The sequence below is a fragment of the Bombus bifarius genome, unplaced genomic scaffold (assembly GCF_011952205.1).
Source record: "Bombus bifarius isolate JDL3187 unplaced genomic scaffold, Bbif_JDL3187 scf7180000007992, whole genome shotgun sequence".
Classification (NCBI taxonomy): Eukaryota; Metazoa; Arthropoda; class Insecta; order Hymenoptera; family Apidae; genus Bombus; species Bombus bifarius.
The window spans coordinates 108,409-126,892 of record NW_022884373.1 but is presented as its reverse complement, the minus strand read 5'-3'; the positions used below and the strand labels follow the sequence as shown (position 1 = coordinate 126,892).

Genomic DNA, 18,484 nt, shown 5'->3' with positions numbered 1-18,484 from the left:
GGAAGGGCGTCGCGGCGAGGGTGCCGTTGAATGCGGAGCGCACGCGCTACGGGAACAGAGGTTTGGGGCCACGCGGCGGCACCAGTCCGCTCCTCTCAAACCGCGAAACACGTCCCGGCGCCCTCGAGGACGAGAATCGCGAGTGGCCAGCTCTCTCTTTCTTTCCCTCTCCCTCTCTGTCTCTATGTTTCTCCATTGATTCTTTTACATTTTTGTTTCTTACTACAATTAACCGTGAAAGTATACCTGTGAAGAGTAGTTTTCGAAGGAGTTCCTGTATCGCGCGTTCATCCGTATCTCCGGAAGTTGTCTCTTGGTATCATGATCCTCTATCGCTCGTACGGGCCCCCCGACAATGACGACGGCAACGAAAGGATCACGACGACGAGCACGACGATCCTGACGTTCCGTTCGTCGACGAGATTCAGCGAAGCGTAGGGCCACCGTAAGTGCGTATCGTACAGAGCAAGACAACTTTGAGTCACCGGAACCACCGTGTGCCACAGTTACACGGTAATTAACGCGTCTTCGAAGTGCTAATGTCTATACACGTGTCTTCGTGTTTCGTTCGACGTTCCGATTCAGTGTTCCCCTCGAAGAGGAGAAGAAACTTTCGAAAGACACTCGTTTCTGCTGAAGCGCGATAGATGCCTTTGTTCCAGAGGAAGTTGCAAGTAGGAAGACTTACCGGAGAAGTGTTTCTGGAAGGAAGCTATCAGGTTTGCAACTTCTCCGATACGAAGTGAGCAACCTTCGAAGTTAATTAGCCATCCAACGGATCGACCCTTTCGTTACGAGCCCGTTGTGAATGTTAGTGCCACTTCGTTAATTGCAAACAAATAGACCGTTATCAACATCGTCTTGCAAATTGCATACGACGATCTGTTGGAATCGTAGTTAATCGGTTTGTCGAGACGTAAATTTACTCTTCCGGTAGATTGGTGGAAATTAGCCCGCGCGCGTGCGAGTTTCGAGTCGACGAGGGTACGTTACTCGAGGACACGACCACGGCTGTTCATTAAGTATTAATCGTTAACGAGTCACCGGCGGTTGGCGGTTCGTTAGCTACTTATACTTCGGTCTTTGAAGGAATTAAAGTTTCTGTCAGTGTACAACGGTGTCTGATAGCTGTCCCCGGCGATTTTAACGAGAACTCGAGGCTCGTTTTACACAGGGACACGTATCTTGTATTCCGGTCGATCTATCGGTAAACGGCGATCGAACCTCGATTAATTAAAAGTTTTCCACTTGCCCGCGAAATTCCGTTGTTTTCTCGTTATACGAGGCGTTCCGCTTGCGAAGAGGGTCGGAGGATTTGTTCAGAGGCGAAGCCAATAAATGGATCGAAGATTCTTCCGGTGGAGTTTCTATCGAAGAGGTAAACGCCGGATCGAATTGAACATAGATCTGGTATAAGTTGATGAAACGAATCGTTCGGAAATTCGGGGAGGAGAGGGGGAGGGGGAGGGGGGAGAGGGGGAGAAGGAGGAAACTCTTGCTAGCCATCCAATTAACCCGCCTACGATGCGTTCGAAAGAAACTAAAAGAAAGAAAAAACAGATCAATTCGAAACCGACCGGTATCGCCGCTTGCCGTCAAAATAGCTAAACTTCGTTAACGAGAAACTCTGTTTCCTCGATTCCCAAGCCGGGACCTGGGCTTTGTGGAACGACCGCCCGGAGAATCAGCTTTCTTAAGCTTGAAAAGGGTAAACGTCGCCGCCATCCTTTCGTGGGATCCTATTTACCCGAAGGAATCCCCTGTACGCGGCTAAAATTGCCTCTCCCCGAGCTTTACGTCAATTATCTTTCGAAGATTGCCGGCGTGGAACGACGCGTAGGAGCGTTGCTCGTGCGAGTCGCGCGCGCGACCGATCGAGACCCGAAACAGACGCGCGCGCTCTGAATTTTCCAGCTGAATCTTGTCGACGGATAATCCGGACATTTCCTTCCGTCCCTCGTTCGTTTCCGTTCGAAACAAGTCCCTGGCGCGCCTTTATATCGAGAACGCATTCTTATTCCCGCCCCCACCTCCCATGAAAGAGAATCGTCCTTTTCACCTTCCATCCCCTGCTCGTCGTTTCGTTGTTCGTCCGATCGAACACGCACGTTCCATAATATTCGACGTTTGTTAAAGGGGGGACAAACGTTCGCGACGCATCGTTCAACGAACCGGTCGGGAAGAGGAAGGGAAAACGCACGAGACGCTGAACAAGGAAAATATCGAGGGAGAAGCACGAAACTGTTTCGAACGTGGAGGCATCGATTGGCTACGATCGATATCACGGAAGAGAAAGAAGCTTCGTTCTGTTCGTGGTGAAGCTCTTTCCGCTTGTCTCTCCGAGGAACGATCCCTTACGGGGCTTATACGGGTTTATACATGGTGTATTTAATCGCCGAATCAAGACGCTGATTCAGTTTCTCGTTTATCGCGTTATTCTGGTGAATGATCGACCATGGGAGAAGAGTAAACCGGAACGCGGATGTATGCAGCCGGTTTCACGTGTTAATTAAGGATCATCCATTTACGGTGACTGCAGTGCTAGCGTTTTCTCTGTGCTAAGTAAACTGTTCCAAATTGAACGTATCCACGGATGGGAGGACCGATTAGCCTGGACTGAATTATTTTCGGGTTTAATTGTGAGTCTCTTAATTGGACCCTAAGGAACGATAAATCCGTGTGGCAGAAGTAACGGCTGCTGGCTACCACACGGAAGGCTCTGTACGCTGAGCGAAGCTGTAAACGCGTGCATGGGATTCTAACGTCAGGTAAGAATATCTTTTTTTCTCAGCCGGTTCTCTCCTTTACGCTCTCTCACTTTCGGTTTCCGATACTTTGCGATAACATTTATTGCACGTTCTCGTGCGTCGCGGATCGTTGTCGTTGCGTGATTATCCTCGATCAGAGGTTCACGCGAATCGTTCAAGGGAGTCTCTGAATTATTCGCGTGCCGTTAACCCTTTGCGGCGCGACGACATTTTTCCCCAACGATGGCTCGTTTCGCTTTGGTCGAAACCCTTGCCGATGAATTTCAATGAGAATTCGCACCCTATTCCACGCCATTGAAAGGGTAGAAAATCATACGGAGTTAAACTACATAGATCACACCGTGTTGATTAGCGAAACACGATTTAACGCTAAATGACATGTTCTCTGTTCGATCGCGATGTATTATCTCCGGGCTAGATTATATTGGATAAACAACTTTATTTCTTTGCATAATTCTATCTTTATCGGTGGTCTCGGTCCTGTACTGCATTATGCAAAGGAGACAGGGGCTTTTATCCAAGAATTGGGGAACCGATAGGAAACGCGAAGCCTGTGAATCACGTGAGAGAGGAGAAGCTCGCCGCTCCAAACAGAGGAATGCTATCTTTTACGCTTCATACCGACGAGTGCTCTTGAGGGTGACGTTCCAGATTTTTTGCGACGATAGCGTTGATAACGAAGCGATAGGGAAAATCGTTTTCGTGGTTCCATTAGCTTGGATCAGTCTAATATCGTGGGCGTAGCGCCAATCGGGTTAAGGGAATCTCGTGCACAAACGTCCATTCAACAATAATTTCTCAACGGAATTTGCTGTAAATATTCACCACCGTTTCTAAATATTAGACCTCTTGCAAAATGTAAGATCAACCCGAGAAATAGTTGGGAATTATTGAAATTTTTTAAAATCCTTATCTTGCTTGAAATCTTACGAAAACATAGGTAAAGATTATGGAATCTTAAGATACATAAAGAATTCATATATTCGATGTTATAAAAATCTCATGCTTATCTGTAGTACGTTAAAATTTCTTCTCATTTATATCCACTATGTTTCTGGATCATTATTTTATCTCGATGACAATGTAATAAAATGGCGAAGAATTCGGAATTAACAATTTGAAGATTAATCACTTCTTTGTCGTCAAGGTTTCTACCATTTCTAGTACCAAGCAGGGAAGATACATACTCTCAACTTTTTATAGGAAATAAATATTAATAATTTCGTGACATATGACGACGTTCGATACGCGAAATTTTCCGTGTGCTGCCTTTCGTTGATCCTCTCTCGTGAAACACTCAGTTAATCAACTCTGGCAGTCGTATTATTAATCTTTCTATCGTATTTTTCCTTATTTAACTCTTGTTTATTAAACTTCTCCGAATGTCGCTTCTGATTCGTACAAAATTTTCTCAACAAGGTTTATATTACGAGTCTGTGGCAACTAATACGTATAATTCTTAATGCATCGTGTTTCTCTCGCAAGTATTGCAAATGTATTCCTTTAATACAATCTTCATTTTTTTAGCGACAGTTTCAAAGCCAATTTTTATTATAAAATCGTACGAATATATCATATCAATTTTTCGACTTTATAAAATCCTTTAGTTCGGTTTGTTTGTCCGATACGATAAAATCGTTCGTAACAGTGACTTCCTTTTGTGCAGCGTATTTTTATACATTTTTAATGCTAAATCATAATTAACATATCTCATATGAAGCCTAATGTCCTGATGCTTATAAACGAGATTCTACTCGTATATTATATATACGTACTCATATAACGTAAATGTTGAAACAGTTCTCACAGTGCAAATGTATCCGTAGAACCTGCAAATTCATAGCAAAATTTCCGCTCATCTCTGGGATGGTGAAATTTTCTGGCTGGCAAACAGCGAGATTAGCCGGTCCCGATGCCTCGTAGTGCCGGAGATCCCGAGTTTACAAGGTCCTGTGGCTCATTCGACGCCCGATAAAGCGTACTACATACACGCAGCTCGTTGCATGGAGCAAACACGCCACCGAGGGAGAACCAAAATTTGAGTCACCGTAGATTTATGCTATCCAGGCGGCCGTTTTTCGAACTGTTAATAATCAACATTGACGCGTTTCGCTTTTTTTTCATCCTCTATGAAGATTCATATACCCGTATGAGATATTCGCGACGGAAATTCTTCGTCGGCCAAATATATCAATTCCATTCATATGTCCATAAGACGCTTTTGACTTATTTTAACGTGTAAATTCACCCCCTGAAATATAGACATGTATTTATGGTTCACCCTGTACTCTTTCGTTGCTTTCTCAAAGGAATATTTAAGAGAATGTTTTTAATACAATGTACCAATTTCGCTGGGAGCAACCAGATCGTAATGGCACTTTCAATTAACTACGCGTAATTGAGGATAATTGCTGTTAATAAACATGCCGGTGCGACTGCGTAACCAGTGTTCTTGGGTTACTTGATTCGCCACCCTTCTACTTCCTGCGGGTGTCGAGAAACGATGAAATATGACGGCGCGGGATGGAGCGCGGATAAAAATCCTGACTTCTCGTCCAAATAATTCATCTCGCGTCAGGTGAATTAACGAGGATCATCTCGCGAATCCGACGACGAGTAGCGTCGTAATAATTTCAGCTCTCCAGTCAGTTACCAGTTTGGCGTGACTGTCAATTAACGAAATCGTATGATTCATTCTGGTTTGCGCTCTCGAGACGGGAGAACGTTCACTTCCCAATGACTCGGTTGATTTATCGTTCTAATCTTCCGTTTAATATTCCTAAGGATCCCGTTTCGAGAGTTTATTCCTCGGCCGCATTAGCATAAGACAGCGGGGGATAATTTGTGCGTGCAGCATGAGAAACGTAAGACCGAAATTGAAAGCAGAGAAAATTTTAAATTAACTTTGGAATCATCCTTGGAAACGATAAGCTCGAATACATCGTTCGCCGTGAAATTGGAAACGCGCGTCAACGAAATAAATCACGTATTCCCTCTTCGTTCCCTTTGTGTCGTTTCCCTGAAATTGCAGCTACAAACTTCCCAAAGTTAAAACTGCGGTTATATTTCCATATAATTCCCGAGCTTCTGTTAATCCGTGCAACTTCCGTTCGAAACAATTTTTCGAGCATCGTGAAAAATTACAGAGGAGCAAAGTTCCGAATCGAGCGCACGGCGTGTCTGACACTAAACGGTACGATTTCCCTCACGCGGCTGTATTTGCAGAGATGACGGCATGGCTAGGCAAAGGAATGCGGGTCTGATTGATTATTTCTGCTAGAGTTAATACAATCATGAAAATAAGTACGCGTTTTGGCCGGAAGTGTCACATATACAGTGTCGTACGAAAATATTCGAACACTAGTAGAGAATATTTTCATGAATATGTATTACACGAGATAATTTTGAAACAAATCTGGAAACGTATATACTTGCTGGTCTGATATGAAGGGTTATCAAGGAAACGCCTAATCGATCGCAATATTGTTCTTATCCAAAATTGAGATATGATGCGTATGTTATGGCTAACGAAGGCATTCGCGCGCTCATATACATTTTTTACGCGTATATTCTACACAACATTTTGAAATCTCATAAGCATTGCATCACGAGTCATGATTACGGTATTTGTATTGATAAAATTCCAAACAAATTTGAAAATGTATATAGAAATTACAAGATACCTGTTTGAAACACATACTTTGAGAAGATCAAATATTTCAATAGCTAATTATCCACCATATTAATGTAACTATCTTTAGAACTCGGTGTATGTTTAAAACTACTATCCATGCTGTATACTAATCTTCTATCAAGTATGTACATGTAATTTTTACGTACATTTTCGGGTTGCTTCCAAATTATACTATCATAATCGCGAACAGCCTTGTCTCGTTGCAGTGATAAGGAAATTTCAAAAAGTTCTATACGATGCACGTAGTGTATACCAGCAAGAATTCTGTGCTAAATGTTCGAATACTTTTCCAAGCTACTGTACTAATACGATCATATGGCAACGAATGGCGGTGAGTTATAGAGAGCAGGATTTCCCTTGCCCCTATACCACCCTATCTCTTTACTGTACACGCTTTTTCACCGATCTCGCTCTTTCATCAAAGACTCTCCTATTTGGGGTAATAAAAAGCATCGAAAAGATATACAAATTCGACATTCAATCTGCCTCCGTTCCATGAAACATCGCAAAATCAGGCTCGGGCAAAGTTGAATAAAATCCAGGTTTCACTGACTTTGCCTCGAGAGTTCTTTCAATAATCATCTCTGGAATAAGCGCCCTTTAAAATCGGGTCGCAGGAACGTGTTCAGATTTACGGACGATTCTCCGGTGCGCAACTTGAAATTCCTATCTCCACTGACACGAGGGGAACTGCAGCCACTTGTGCTTTTACTCCCTCGTTTTTCCTATCCTTCCTTTCACTGTCGTTTTGCTATCGAAGAAACAAGCAGAATGTATGGGAACTCGATAAAATGCACACGTGATAAACAGAGGACTACAGGGTGTCGCAATAATCATGTTATGATCGGCAAGAGGAGAGGAGGGAATTGGAAATATAGAATAGAATGTTTCCATACGATGGTTCGTTTTTAAGAAAGTCGTGTTTGAAAAAGATGAAAGAGATGAACTTAATTCCTGGCTGAATACGAATGAACAATTGGCAGGATGTTATTCGGTATGTGAAAATAAGTAAAAGATATAAAATAATATTTTCTTCGGTCAGGGCCACGTTCTCACGAAAATGGAATGCATTCTCGACGAATTTTCGAATTCAACGTTCTCGAACATGGTTTAAAATAAAAAAAAAAATCGTGTTACAAACTTCACACGTATGATAACCTTTCGACTACGCATTGTTCAGCCCTGTTCAGTCGTTTATTTATCGAGTTCGTGTGTACTCGATAAATTTATAAATTCGCAACGCCTAATTTTCCTGGAAAGGAAGCGTCGTGTGAAAACAAAACGCCATTTTATATCATCTACACTTTCGATTTATTTCTTCAATTTATTTTTTCACCTTGTCGATTCTATGTACTATGATGTATCAGACACCCTATATCCAACGAAGTTACCAAACGTTGCGTTGGATCGATTCTGTTATTCCCTTTATCGGGAATCGTATTTCATTAGTCGAGAGAAAAACCAAGCGTGCTTCATTCAACAGTTTCCCAACAGTTGCAGCATGCGGAGATCGACTTTAAATCGTTCGCCTAAATCGAAACGGAAACGGAAGCTGGCCACCAGTACAGCGGCGAGAGAAAAGGCACTCGACGACGAACCGATGGCTGGCCACTGACACTGCATGACTTCCGGTTTACATGGAACGGCTGACCAATCAGCCGGCAATCTTTCAATTGGCACCGGCCGTAATTGAGCAGCTCGTAGATCCCTCGTTGTCCTCAACAGTTCCCTTAACAGCCAGTAATCGTTGATTCTTAGCCAGCTCTGTTACTATAACACGGATTCATAGTAATGAACGCGCAGTTTAGCGCGGGTTCTTCTAACGCGTATCGCGGTACCATGAAATTTTATGCCGGTCGGATTACGCAGAGAACGTTGTAATATCTCCTCTTACCTTGAAAAGACGCTTAAGCCAAGTCCTGTAGCGCATTGAAACTTTTCAAAGTACCTTTTTCCATGGGTTAGACGTTCTAAGTATTCTTTAGTTGCGAGTTTGAAAATTTGCCTCCTCAGAGTTACATTATCGTACATTTTTACTAAACGCATTTACTAAGCGCGTTTTTATGAAATATTTACGCGGACATTTCGACGAAAGGACACAAAGAACCGTCGTTACTAGCGATGGGCTCAAGTACGTCGCAAGTAGATTTTAACATTAGCCGACTACGTTAAAATTCTCTGTTAATATCATAAAAATTAAAAGAGAAAAAGGAACAAGACTTTCAAGTATTCTGTGAGCACTGTGAGCACTTCGTAGAATCGAATATTGGTCGAATAGATTTGAAACTGAATGAGCAACTTAGCGAAAATTCTCCATTCTATTAAGGTCATTTTAATTGGTTGTCAAAGAGAGATCCGTTAATATAATTTAGTTTACTACATAGTTGTAAGTACAAACGATAAACTATTGTACAATTTATAGGATATATAGTACTTTTCTGATTCTCATAACTCCATTAATATCTACATGTATTTCTAAGAATTTCGATTTATTCTAATATCAAAGTACATTCCTATACTGATTCTGAGGTTCAAAAACAGCTTGTGGAGGCCGAATATGTACTTTGCAAGTTTAACGAATGAACGAACCATTAGATACACGTCGTGAGTACTGTTCGAACCCTATGAAACGAACCATCGATTTGGTTCAGATTTATAAATACATATGAAACTTAGTCCCATCGCTACTCCTTTTATATGTTTTGAAAAGTGTTTCGCTGTGTGTATTAACTGTATAGCGCACTGCAGGGAGAAAAATTCTGGTTCCAGTTTGCTTCACGTAAAATGTTTATAACGAATAATTCGACAATGTGAAAGCAAGAGGGTTCGCGTGGATCGTGTTCGCAGAACGGGCAGCTTTTAACATGAGCGGTGAAACAGGGCTTACACAAGCTGGCTCGTATCACGGAACAACGGGACAAAGTACACACGTTGGAAGCTTTGAACGGAAACGGTTTCATAAGTCCATGTGTTTTATAAGTTTTCTCGGCTAAATTAATCTCGGGATTCCTTTCGACGTATCGTTCGAGGAAAACTCGACAACGGAGGGATTTCTTTCGGCTTACCCGCACCATTCTTTCGGCTATTCTTTTGGCCAATTGAATAGTATGGCGCCTTTTCCAAGTTGCGTCTGAACCGTGGATCGATTCGATGGCCGAAAACTCGTCAAATAAATTATTCCGTCTGGTGGCAATACGGGAAGAGGAAACGGACAGAGAAAAGATGTTCGATGGATAAAATCGAGCTCCGAGGGAGCACGTTTAGTTGATTGAATCCGTTCTCGATCCTCATGAAAATTCCATGGGAGCGTACATCGAGAGATCAACGCGGATACAGGAAAACACGTGGCTCTTAACGAAACCATTTTGAAACCCTTTATCGTTTGCAGCGGAACTATCTCGCTCGCAGCACGATCCCAGTGTCTTTTCTCGCTATTTCTCTTCGAGATATCGGTTACGCTAGACTTAGAAACGATCGACGAATGGTCGACGAACGTCGTTTTCAAGAAACGGTGGAGGGAAAGCAATAACTTTACCAGTTTCCAACGCCATCATAATCGCCCATGGAAGTCTTTCGACGGCACGAGATCGCGGGCTTTGGCCTCTCTATTCTATCTGAGATTAACGATCTGGCCGTGCCAAGAACAGCATCGACCATTAATCGTATTTGTTCAACGGATAGCGATCGATGGTTCAACGTTACAACATAGAATCGGCTAGAGAAGAGGTGATCGTACGGGGAAATATTAAAGAGAAGAGAAAAACAAAAAGCACGTTTTATGGAATATGGCGAGGGAGCAAACATGTCTAGATAAGCCGATAAACACGGGGCAGACAGAAACCCTTGAGGCTTCTAAGAAAACGCAGTTAAAATCTGATGTACGAGGGGAGACATAAACGTCGCAATAAATTCCTTGGCTATACGCACGGTTAAGGGTAAACAAGCGGCACTGACCCCGCGCCTGTTTTATAGTGTCCCATACGCATCGATAACACACGTTTAACCATTTTGCGTATCGATCTCGCCGCGATGAATAAATGCATTGAGTTCAACCCCTTCTCGTTGCGATCCAGATAAAAGCACGTATACGTCCAGTTTTATCGCACGTTTTACCCTAGAAATTGTTCGAGATCATATAAAACACATTCGGAACTTCTCGTAGACATCCACCCACTGATTCTTCCTACACCTTGTTTTCTTTTTTATTTTCTGGTCATCTGGCTGCTGCTATTTTTTCCTGAAACGTGTTACACGCGATTAACATATTAATAACGCGTAACGTGTAACACGATAGAAACGAAGCAACCCTTTTCTAATTTATCCGGAATGACACACACAGGGGAGGAAATATATATCATCGTATGACAGCGCGTGACAGCTCACGAGAAACTTTTGCATGCAAATGCAGTCGAATTTCTGACTCGGTATCTCACTTTCTCCTCGCTTGTATTTTTTCCCGCTTTTATCCGTATCCTATGGGAGAATTCCGATAAGATCTCTCTGGTTGACACGCAGCCAGAATAGGAATTAGGTCTCTACGCCAACATTTTCCGAACACTTTCCCTTTTCTTTTTTCTTCTCCCTACGACTACGCGTCGCCGATACGTACGTTTTATCGTTCCTAAAGGACGATACATGGATTGAGATCCCTTTTCAAATATTTGTCCAGAAATTTAGATAGAAACATGGCGCCTTTGATGTCAATGTGTTTAGAAAAGCATTTCTTTCGATGATTTTCCTTAATTTCGAACGCATTTCGGTTACTACAATGGCGAATCACAATTGTTGACGCGTGTCGTATAATTTATAGTTGGATCGACTTATTTAGTTGGAAGAATACTACATTATCGCTCATAACTCTACCAAAATCTGATTGATACGTAATTTAACTAACTTCTTTCAATAGCGTTCTTCCGCTTCAATTCTGACGAGTAGACGTTTAAATTAAACGAGCATTCTCTCTAAAACGAATATTCCATGTCGTCATCATGTGTCTTTTCTTTTTTCTCTTTTTTTCTTTTTTACCCTGAAATGCAACGACCGATTATGTTTTACAGGTTTATGCTCTTGTCGGTTCACTACGACATTAATTACTTCTATCGATCAACTATAAAAACTGACTGCATTTAGCTTTTTCGTTTAATAAAATCCAATAATAGCATGGAACATACGTTGAAATGGCAAATAAGTTATAGGTCAGTTTAATATCAGCATCGTGGATTTTAAAATAACAAAATAGAACACTTTTAAATAACGACTTAAGGGCGTTAAAGGGTTAAAGATCTAGAATCGATTATTTTAATCCTACGCGTGGTGAAATCCGCACGATAGCTTACAAACGTGTAAACAAGTGTAGCAAGAGCTAGGGATGCTTGATGAATTCGAGAAAAAAATGTGTAAATTCGTTAGGTTAGCAGCGAGTGGTGAGAAAAGCCTCGATAAATCTTCTCATAAACCGATACTTTGGCACGGTTTGCTGGCGCGAAGGTACGCGACTTGCGTGACGAGCGTACACCTACTTCATTACCTGGGCGAATATTTTTTCCAACGTCGGCCACGGCTTCCACACGACCTCTGTGCGCCGAGCGAGGGGAAGAAAGGTCGTTTATAAAAAGCGCGGCTTCTAACGTGTAAGTAATTGCGTACACGCTTCATGGTTAACGCCAGCAATTGGTGTGCGTGCGATCTTACATCTCTAATGGAGACCTGTTTACCTCGGTCACCGAGATCTTGGCCTCGCAGCCCCGACGTGCTGCAAGATCGTCGACAAACCAATGTCTCGGGTTTTTCTCCGTACACGTATTTTCCATGCTATTTTATATCACGCTATTTTAAATACTAAACACAAAATGTTAAAAATAAATGGCTAAAAGTATAAACAAAACGCTTTTAATCAAGAGTGAATCGATCGCGTAATAAATCTACATTGTTAAATAATACATTCTGTAATTACTGATGGTTGCTGCATTGCGACACGCGTATATACCAGCTCGTCCATGTGTTTGCCATTACTACCAATTCCACGGGAGCATCTCTGATACAATTTTTCATCTCTAACCGCTAATGGCCCATGAGTTATTCAACTGAACCGAACAGCGGTACACCAAGTACTCACAGTAGAAATAGGCCGGCACTGGTCAGACGTAGCGTTCCGATTTATCTTAGGGCCCCGGCTTTCGTTTGTCCGTCGAGCAAATAATCCATCAGACGCGTCATTTAACGATGAGCTCAAGTACGTGGCACGTAGCTGCTAGATTAGAACTAGGATTAGAATACTCTGTGAGTATTTCGATAAAACGAAGCAGTACTAAGATCTAAGTCGCTTTTATGAGTATTTTGAAAACTGAAAAAAATACTCTCAAGTAGAATGGAATATGTTGGTCGAATAGATTCGAGACGTTATGAGCATATTAACAGAAATTCTTCATTCCCTTAAGGTCATTCTTCTTGGTTATCATCGAAAACCGCTATTGTGATTTTGTAAATATAAAATATCCTACGTCAAACATTGTTTCTAAATAGTTGTAAATGTAAACGATAAAATAAAATAAAACAAGGTGCCTTTATCGTTCTTATGACTCGATTACGCGTACATACTCGTAAAAGTTTCGATTCATTCCAACGTCGAAGTGCTTGTAAGTAGATTTCCGAAACTTGCAAGTCGAACTCCATTTACCCGAACTCCACTTATCGAAATGAAATTTTAGTTCTTGTTCGATTGATTGAGCTTTTGCGAGTCGAATTCGCTTATTTGGATGCGAGCATCTCTAAACGAAAAAATAATAGGAAGCAGCAGAGATTGAACTTCTATTATATGAACTCCAATTACGTATAAATTGTTTCCCCTTCGATAATCCGTCGATCCTCATTCTTAGGTTCAAAAACAATTTGCGAAGATCGTCGAATATTTCTCAATTAGATGCAACGAACGAACCATTACACGTTCCGAGTAATATCCCAACCCTACGAAATGAAGCTTGTTCATTAGGATTCGATTCAGATTTACAAGTGCATATTGAACTTGATCCCGTCACTAACATCCCATCACCAACGTCATTATCAATTTGCCAGACTAAGTTATTCTCCCATTAATATGGATAATCGCTGTTCTAATATATTTTTACGATGACCCGTGTCACCCCTGTTTTTACCGCTGAGATTACGCCATTTCCGACGCGTAATCCTATGTGTTGTTCACCCCGGCAGGAGGCCACCGTTAGTAAAAAGCGTCGACACGAGTCGTCTCCCCCATCGGCTACAATAAGCGGATTATCAATCTCTCGAGGATGTCCACAACGATTACGGGGAGTTCTTGTCAGAGATTTTTTTTTCCGTGGATAATGTCCGAGCGAGTCTGCATTGACTTTATGATCTAGAAATCGTGCCGATATGCCTTCGAGTTGGGCAGCTTCCCATCTTCTTATTGATATTAGACTACAGGTTTCAAAGTTTGCTCTCTCCGAGCGGACTCTAAAGATTCGCCTAAGAGGCTTGCGTCGTGAAGCGAACCGAGCTTTAAGTCCGAGACTTAGTCGCAATATTTCTTCGTAGTCGATAGACTTCATCGCCACCGTATTGGTTCAACTTACCTTTCATGTAAGTTTAAGGGATCGAAGGGCATGGATTTTTCGAGACAAACGAAAACGCTTCAATCGCTGAACGCTGACCGTTCGTTACCTTCTCGTAGGAAACGAAAAGGGATGGCTGGAGTGTTGGTAACTTGGTGAGGGCGAGCCGGTCGTAAACCAAAGTTTTAACTCGCGACGTACGGCGAGCTACGCCTTCCAGGATGCTCATTGCCGATCGCAAACGGACGAAGGATAAGCTATAATAGATTAAAGTCTAATTGAAGACAAAGACGAAACGGTGTCCGAGCATCCGATATCTACAAGTCAAAAATCGCATTTTAGAATCGTAGCGTACACGACCAAAAAAAATGTATTTGTATAGTAAAAAATTTGTCAAAAAAAATTATTTACGAGTCTAAGAAACATTCATAAAACATTCACATAAAAGACACTTTTATCCCAATAAAAAAGCCTATAAAGTTTCGCTATAAAATTAGTGTATGTACTGTATGCCAAGACAACTAAGAACTAGTTTATTATTATTGTTATATGTGCTTATACATTCTGTGAATTTTTGCATCCTCAAATCTCCGTGAAATGCATAAAAATCCGCGTTCTATTTATCACACAACTTAATTGTTTGAAGTAATAAATACTGACAGACAATAACAGTATCTAAAAGACCATGATTTATATAATTTGGCTGACGGCGTGACGCTTCAATGGCGTCGGCTAAAGCGATAGGAGAATCCTCGAGATACCAACGTGGATTTCTTCGACGCGCCGATAATAGGTTGGAGCACACGGCTAAAAGGATTTATCGGGGCTCGTATATCGTTCGCATACGCGACAAAATCGCGGACTAGAGCTTCTTGTTTGGCCCAGGAAGGATTTATGGTCGGGTTTGGCCGAAAGCAGAAAAGGAAATACGCGAGTTACACGGCGAAGGACTAAGCCGAAACAGTAGATCAAAAACGGGATTGACTACGGAGCGAGTAATTCCAGCAGGATCTTTCAATTATCCTCAGTTCCAAGCTCGTAATTTTCATGGAGATCAGTGGAGTTAGGCGATTTCCGCGAATATAGTTTTCACTATGGTCGCGAATGGATCGAATAGGATTCTCGACGTAAAAATTCGGCCGTGGATTACGAGAAATATATAGTTTTATACCTACGAGTAAATTTACTGCTCAAACTTTCTACAGAGAGGAAGTAAAACATACGAAATCTTTGTTTGAAATAAATTTTATTGGATATCAGAAGAAAATGGTATCGTAAGGTATATTTAAATGTCATGTTTGGGTATTATCTGAATAAAATATTTGAGAAATGATTATTTGAATAATGTACGATATTATTTGATTAGATATTATCTTGTGACGGTTACGCGTTATTTTACTTGAACAAGCAAGTGAATTTTGTAAAAATTATTCTATTATGTCGTTTAGTTATCAGGTAAATGAATTTTTTACTTTGTTTGGTATTTTGTATTTGCATAAATGTTTACCAAAATGACATCTCGAATAATTTCTGATTCTATCGTACTAGCGCGTGCCAGAAATACCGATTTCTTCGCAGTGTGTCATACACGTAAGCTCAGACACATTATTCAAGGTTAATTGGAATTAGAGCAATTCGGAGTAAATGTTGTAAAATAATTCGCGTCCATATTGTTCACGGCGCGAATGTATGCAAAAGAGGATATTTAAAATTCAAATGAATATTAAAATCCAAATTATTTGCTTTTTTATTCCAAAGAGTTAACTAAAATACTAACAAAGTTATAACATTCACTACGTTATTTCTACAATGAAAACAAAACGAAAATATTTCTAAAGTAACATTCTATTATTTTTTTACCTCTATTTTAAGTAAAACATCCTCAACCTTGTGCCAAGTATAAAACACAGAGTGCGAGGGGAGAAGCAGAAAAAAAGTAAGGAAATGGTAAAGATCATGCGAGCAAGATACTGCGAGATCGCAAATACTGGATATTCTTAGAAGATTAATGACTCTTATCCGAGGACATTCGATGCAAACAAATCGTATTTCCTGTTAGGAAGCGGCGTCCTCTAGCACGATGGACGAAAGAGAAATTTTTCGACGCGTGGAAAAATGCTAGTCGCGCTAAGGTATCGAGTTTTTCTGACCATTTGCCGCGTATCGATCACGATGAATCTCGTTCATCCGTAAGGATCAAGTTCAACGAAGGCCTTCTTCGTCGCTTGCAGCAACGATATCGAGCGTCCAAGGGTAGATGCCAACGATAATCACTACTAAACGACGATCGTCTGCAAATAGCCAGCTAGCTGCGCGCTAAAGGACCGACCGTAAATAACACGTACGTCAACAACTTGTACATGTCGGGGAAGAAAAGCAACTACGATATTGTGTGTCTGGTTGTTAACCCGATTCTTTTCAATCCCCTCCATCGAGATTTCATTCGCCCACAGGGCACGAAACAGATGTGGCCGCCGATTCGGGTCACTTCTCGGATCACTTTTTGTTCGTTCCGTTTCGACCCGTGCGGAATATTATAAGAAGCAAAAAATTGGTAGAATTGTGGCAAAGGAGCAATTCGATTTCGTTAATTTGACAGAAGGATAATTGGTCGATTGCAATGGATACGACGATAATGGAAACTACTAATTTGTCGAAATTTATTGTAAACGATAACAGTTTAGTAAGTATGGCAATAAGAAACGATGGTGAATATTGTTAGTGAAATAATTAATCGGGTGGAATGTTGTATTCGATTACATTTGTACAAGATAACGATTCGTTATGGAATCGTTAACAGGATTCGATAAAATAACCACTTATGAAACATGATAGATTATAGCAGAAGAAATATAGCACGTATAACTGAAAATCCAATGCTACTATCGAAATTAATTAAAGCAGCGAATATTATATATTTTACTACGACAATGAAGTTTTCAAGCGAAGATTACAAACCAAATAATAATAATTGTTTAAGGGTATATTTAATTACTTCATAATGATTCATGGGGTTTACCTCATTTCCCTGTAAATATTCTAATAAATGAAAATACATTTACAAGGACTAAAATTAACTAATATCGATTTGTATCTATTAATTTTTAATTTTTTTGATTACACAAGTTTCTGATTAAAGGACGACCTAATTAAAACCACGTTCATGCAACCATGTAGCTGTCATTTTGTATCTACTTTACATCTGCGTAATGCACCACTCACTACATATACAGTGGCCAAATATACAAACATACAAGGAATATCTGCACATATCCTTATTTTCCGATGAAGCGTTTTTTCTTTATCAGCTTCTGCATCTCATTTTTATTCTAGATATGAATTTTTTCAAACATGGAAAATCACTACTACGCGATACGAAATTTAATATACTTAGACCTAATTAATTAGCGTGCTACTTGGAATATTTCAATTATAGTTGCCGAAAGTAAGGCTGATGTATCCGAATAACCTGTGTATCGTAATACCAATGTAACGTGTTATAATAAATAAAAATCTATACAAACAAATGCTTTTAGCAGTCACTATACCGATAACGATCCAGACGACTACCCGCTTTTGAAAAGTTCTTTCTCAAGTGTTCAGATTTTTCTCCGTCGATTCTTTAACTTGTCACTGGTATCAAGATCGGAGGAAGGGCCGAGGTTGATCGATGAGGGACGTTCTTCCAACGACAGCTACCATTTTCTACGCTATCTATATTACCTCTTACACTTATCTATTTCTACCGAGCGTACTTTGCTACCTACTACCGAGACTTTATCGAAGCGAATGTTTTAGATATATACAACGTCCTGTCAGCTTGTTAGCGCGAATGAATATGGATTATCCGGACAACAGTGCCATGACAAAGGTGGAAATGTCGTATCGGCAGGTTTCGATCGATCGATTCTTTCCGTCGTTGCAATAGCGTCGAGCGGCGTCGTACAATATTTGCATCGAAGAAACACATTGCGGTACAACGTGGCTACGATTTTGCACGTTCACCCCGATATTCCGCAGGGATTGCGGGATATGTTCGTAAATGGAAATAGTTGCTGGCCCGTGTATAACTGTTGTGTTGGGCTCATTCAGGTTTAAGCTTCCGCATAGACAATTACGTTTTAATTAAAATTATCCCGAAATCTGATCGGGTGGCTGCATCATACGTTTGGTTAGGCATGAACATTCGTACCGGCGCGGCGGCGCCAGAATCCCCGCGGTTGGACCGCATTATCTCTCGAAGGCAATGGCGATTGAGATTTATAATCGTGGAAGATATCGTCGCACGTGAGCGTTCCGCCTGATCATACTGGTTTTCACTCTGTAAAAGGTTAAACGAACAGTATTTTCGAGTGGGCATCGTGTGACCTACGTTTACGAGCCACCCTTTCGAACCTTTTAATTTTTCCAGCGGTAAAAGCCAATTTTCAATACGGCCTTATCGACACGTGAGC

The 18,484-nt window shown here is 41.0% G+C and overlaps 1 protein-coding gene across 3 annotated transcripts in view; it reads left to right on the top strand.

Annotated features, from left to right (window-relative positions):
- Nucleotides 1–614: 614 nt before the first annotated feature.
- LOC117205587 (dopamine receptor 2) overlaps nt 615–18,484 on the top strand; it is an 80,626-nt gene continuing 62,756 nt past the window's right edge. For all 3 annotated transcript variants that reach the window (XR_004487258.1, XM_033444152.1, XM_033444153.1), the window contains exons 1-2: nt 615–719; nt 2,137–2,768. The gene's annotated coding sequence lies outside the window, so the exon portion shown is untranslated. The remainder of the gene's footprint in view (nt 720–2,136; nt 2,769–18,484) is intronic.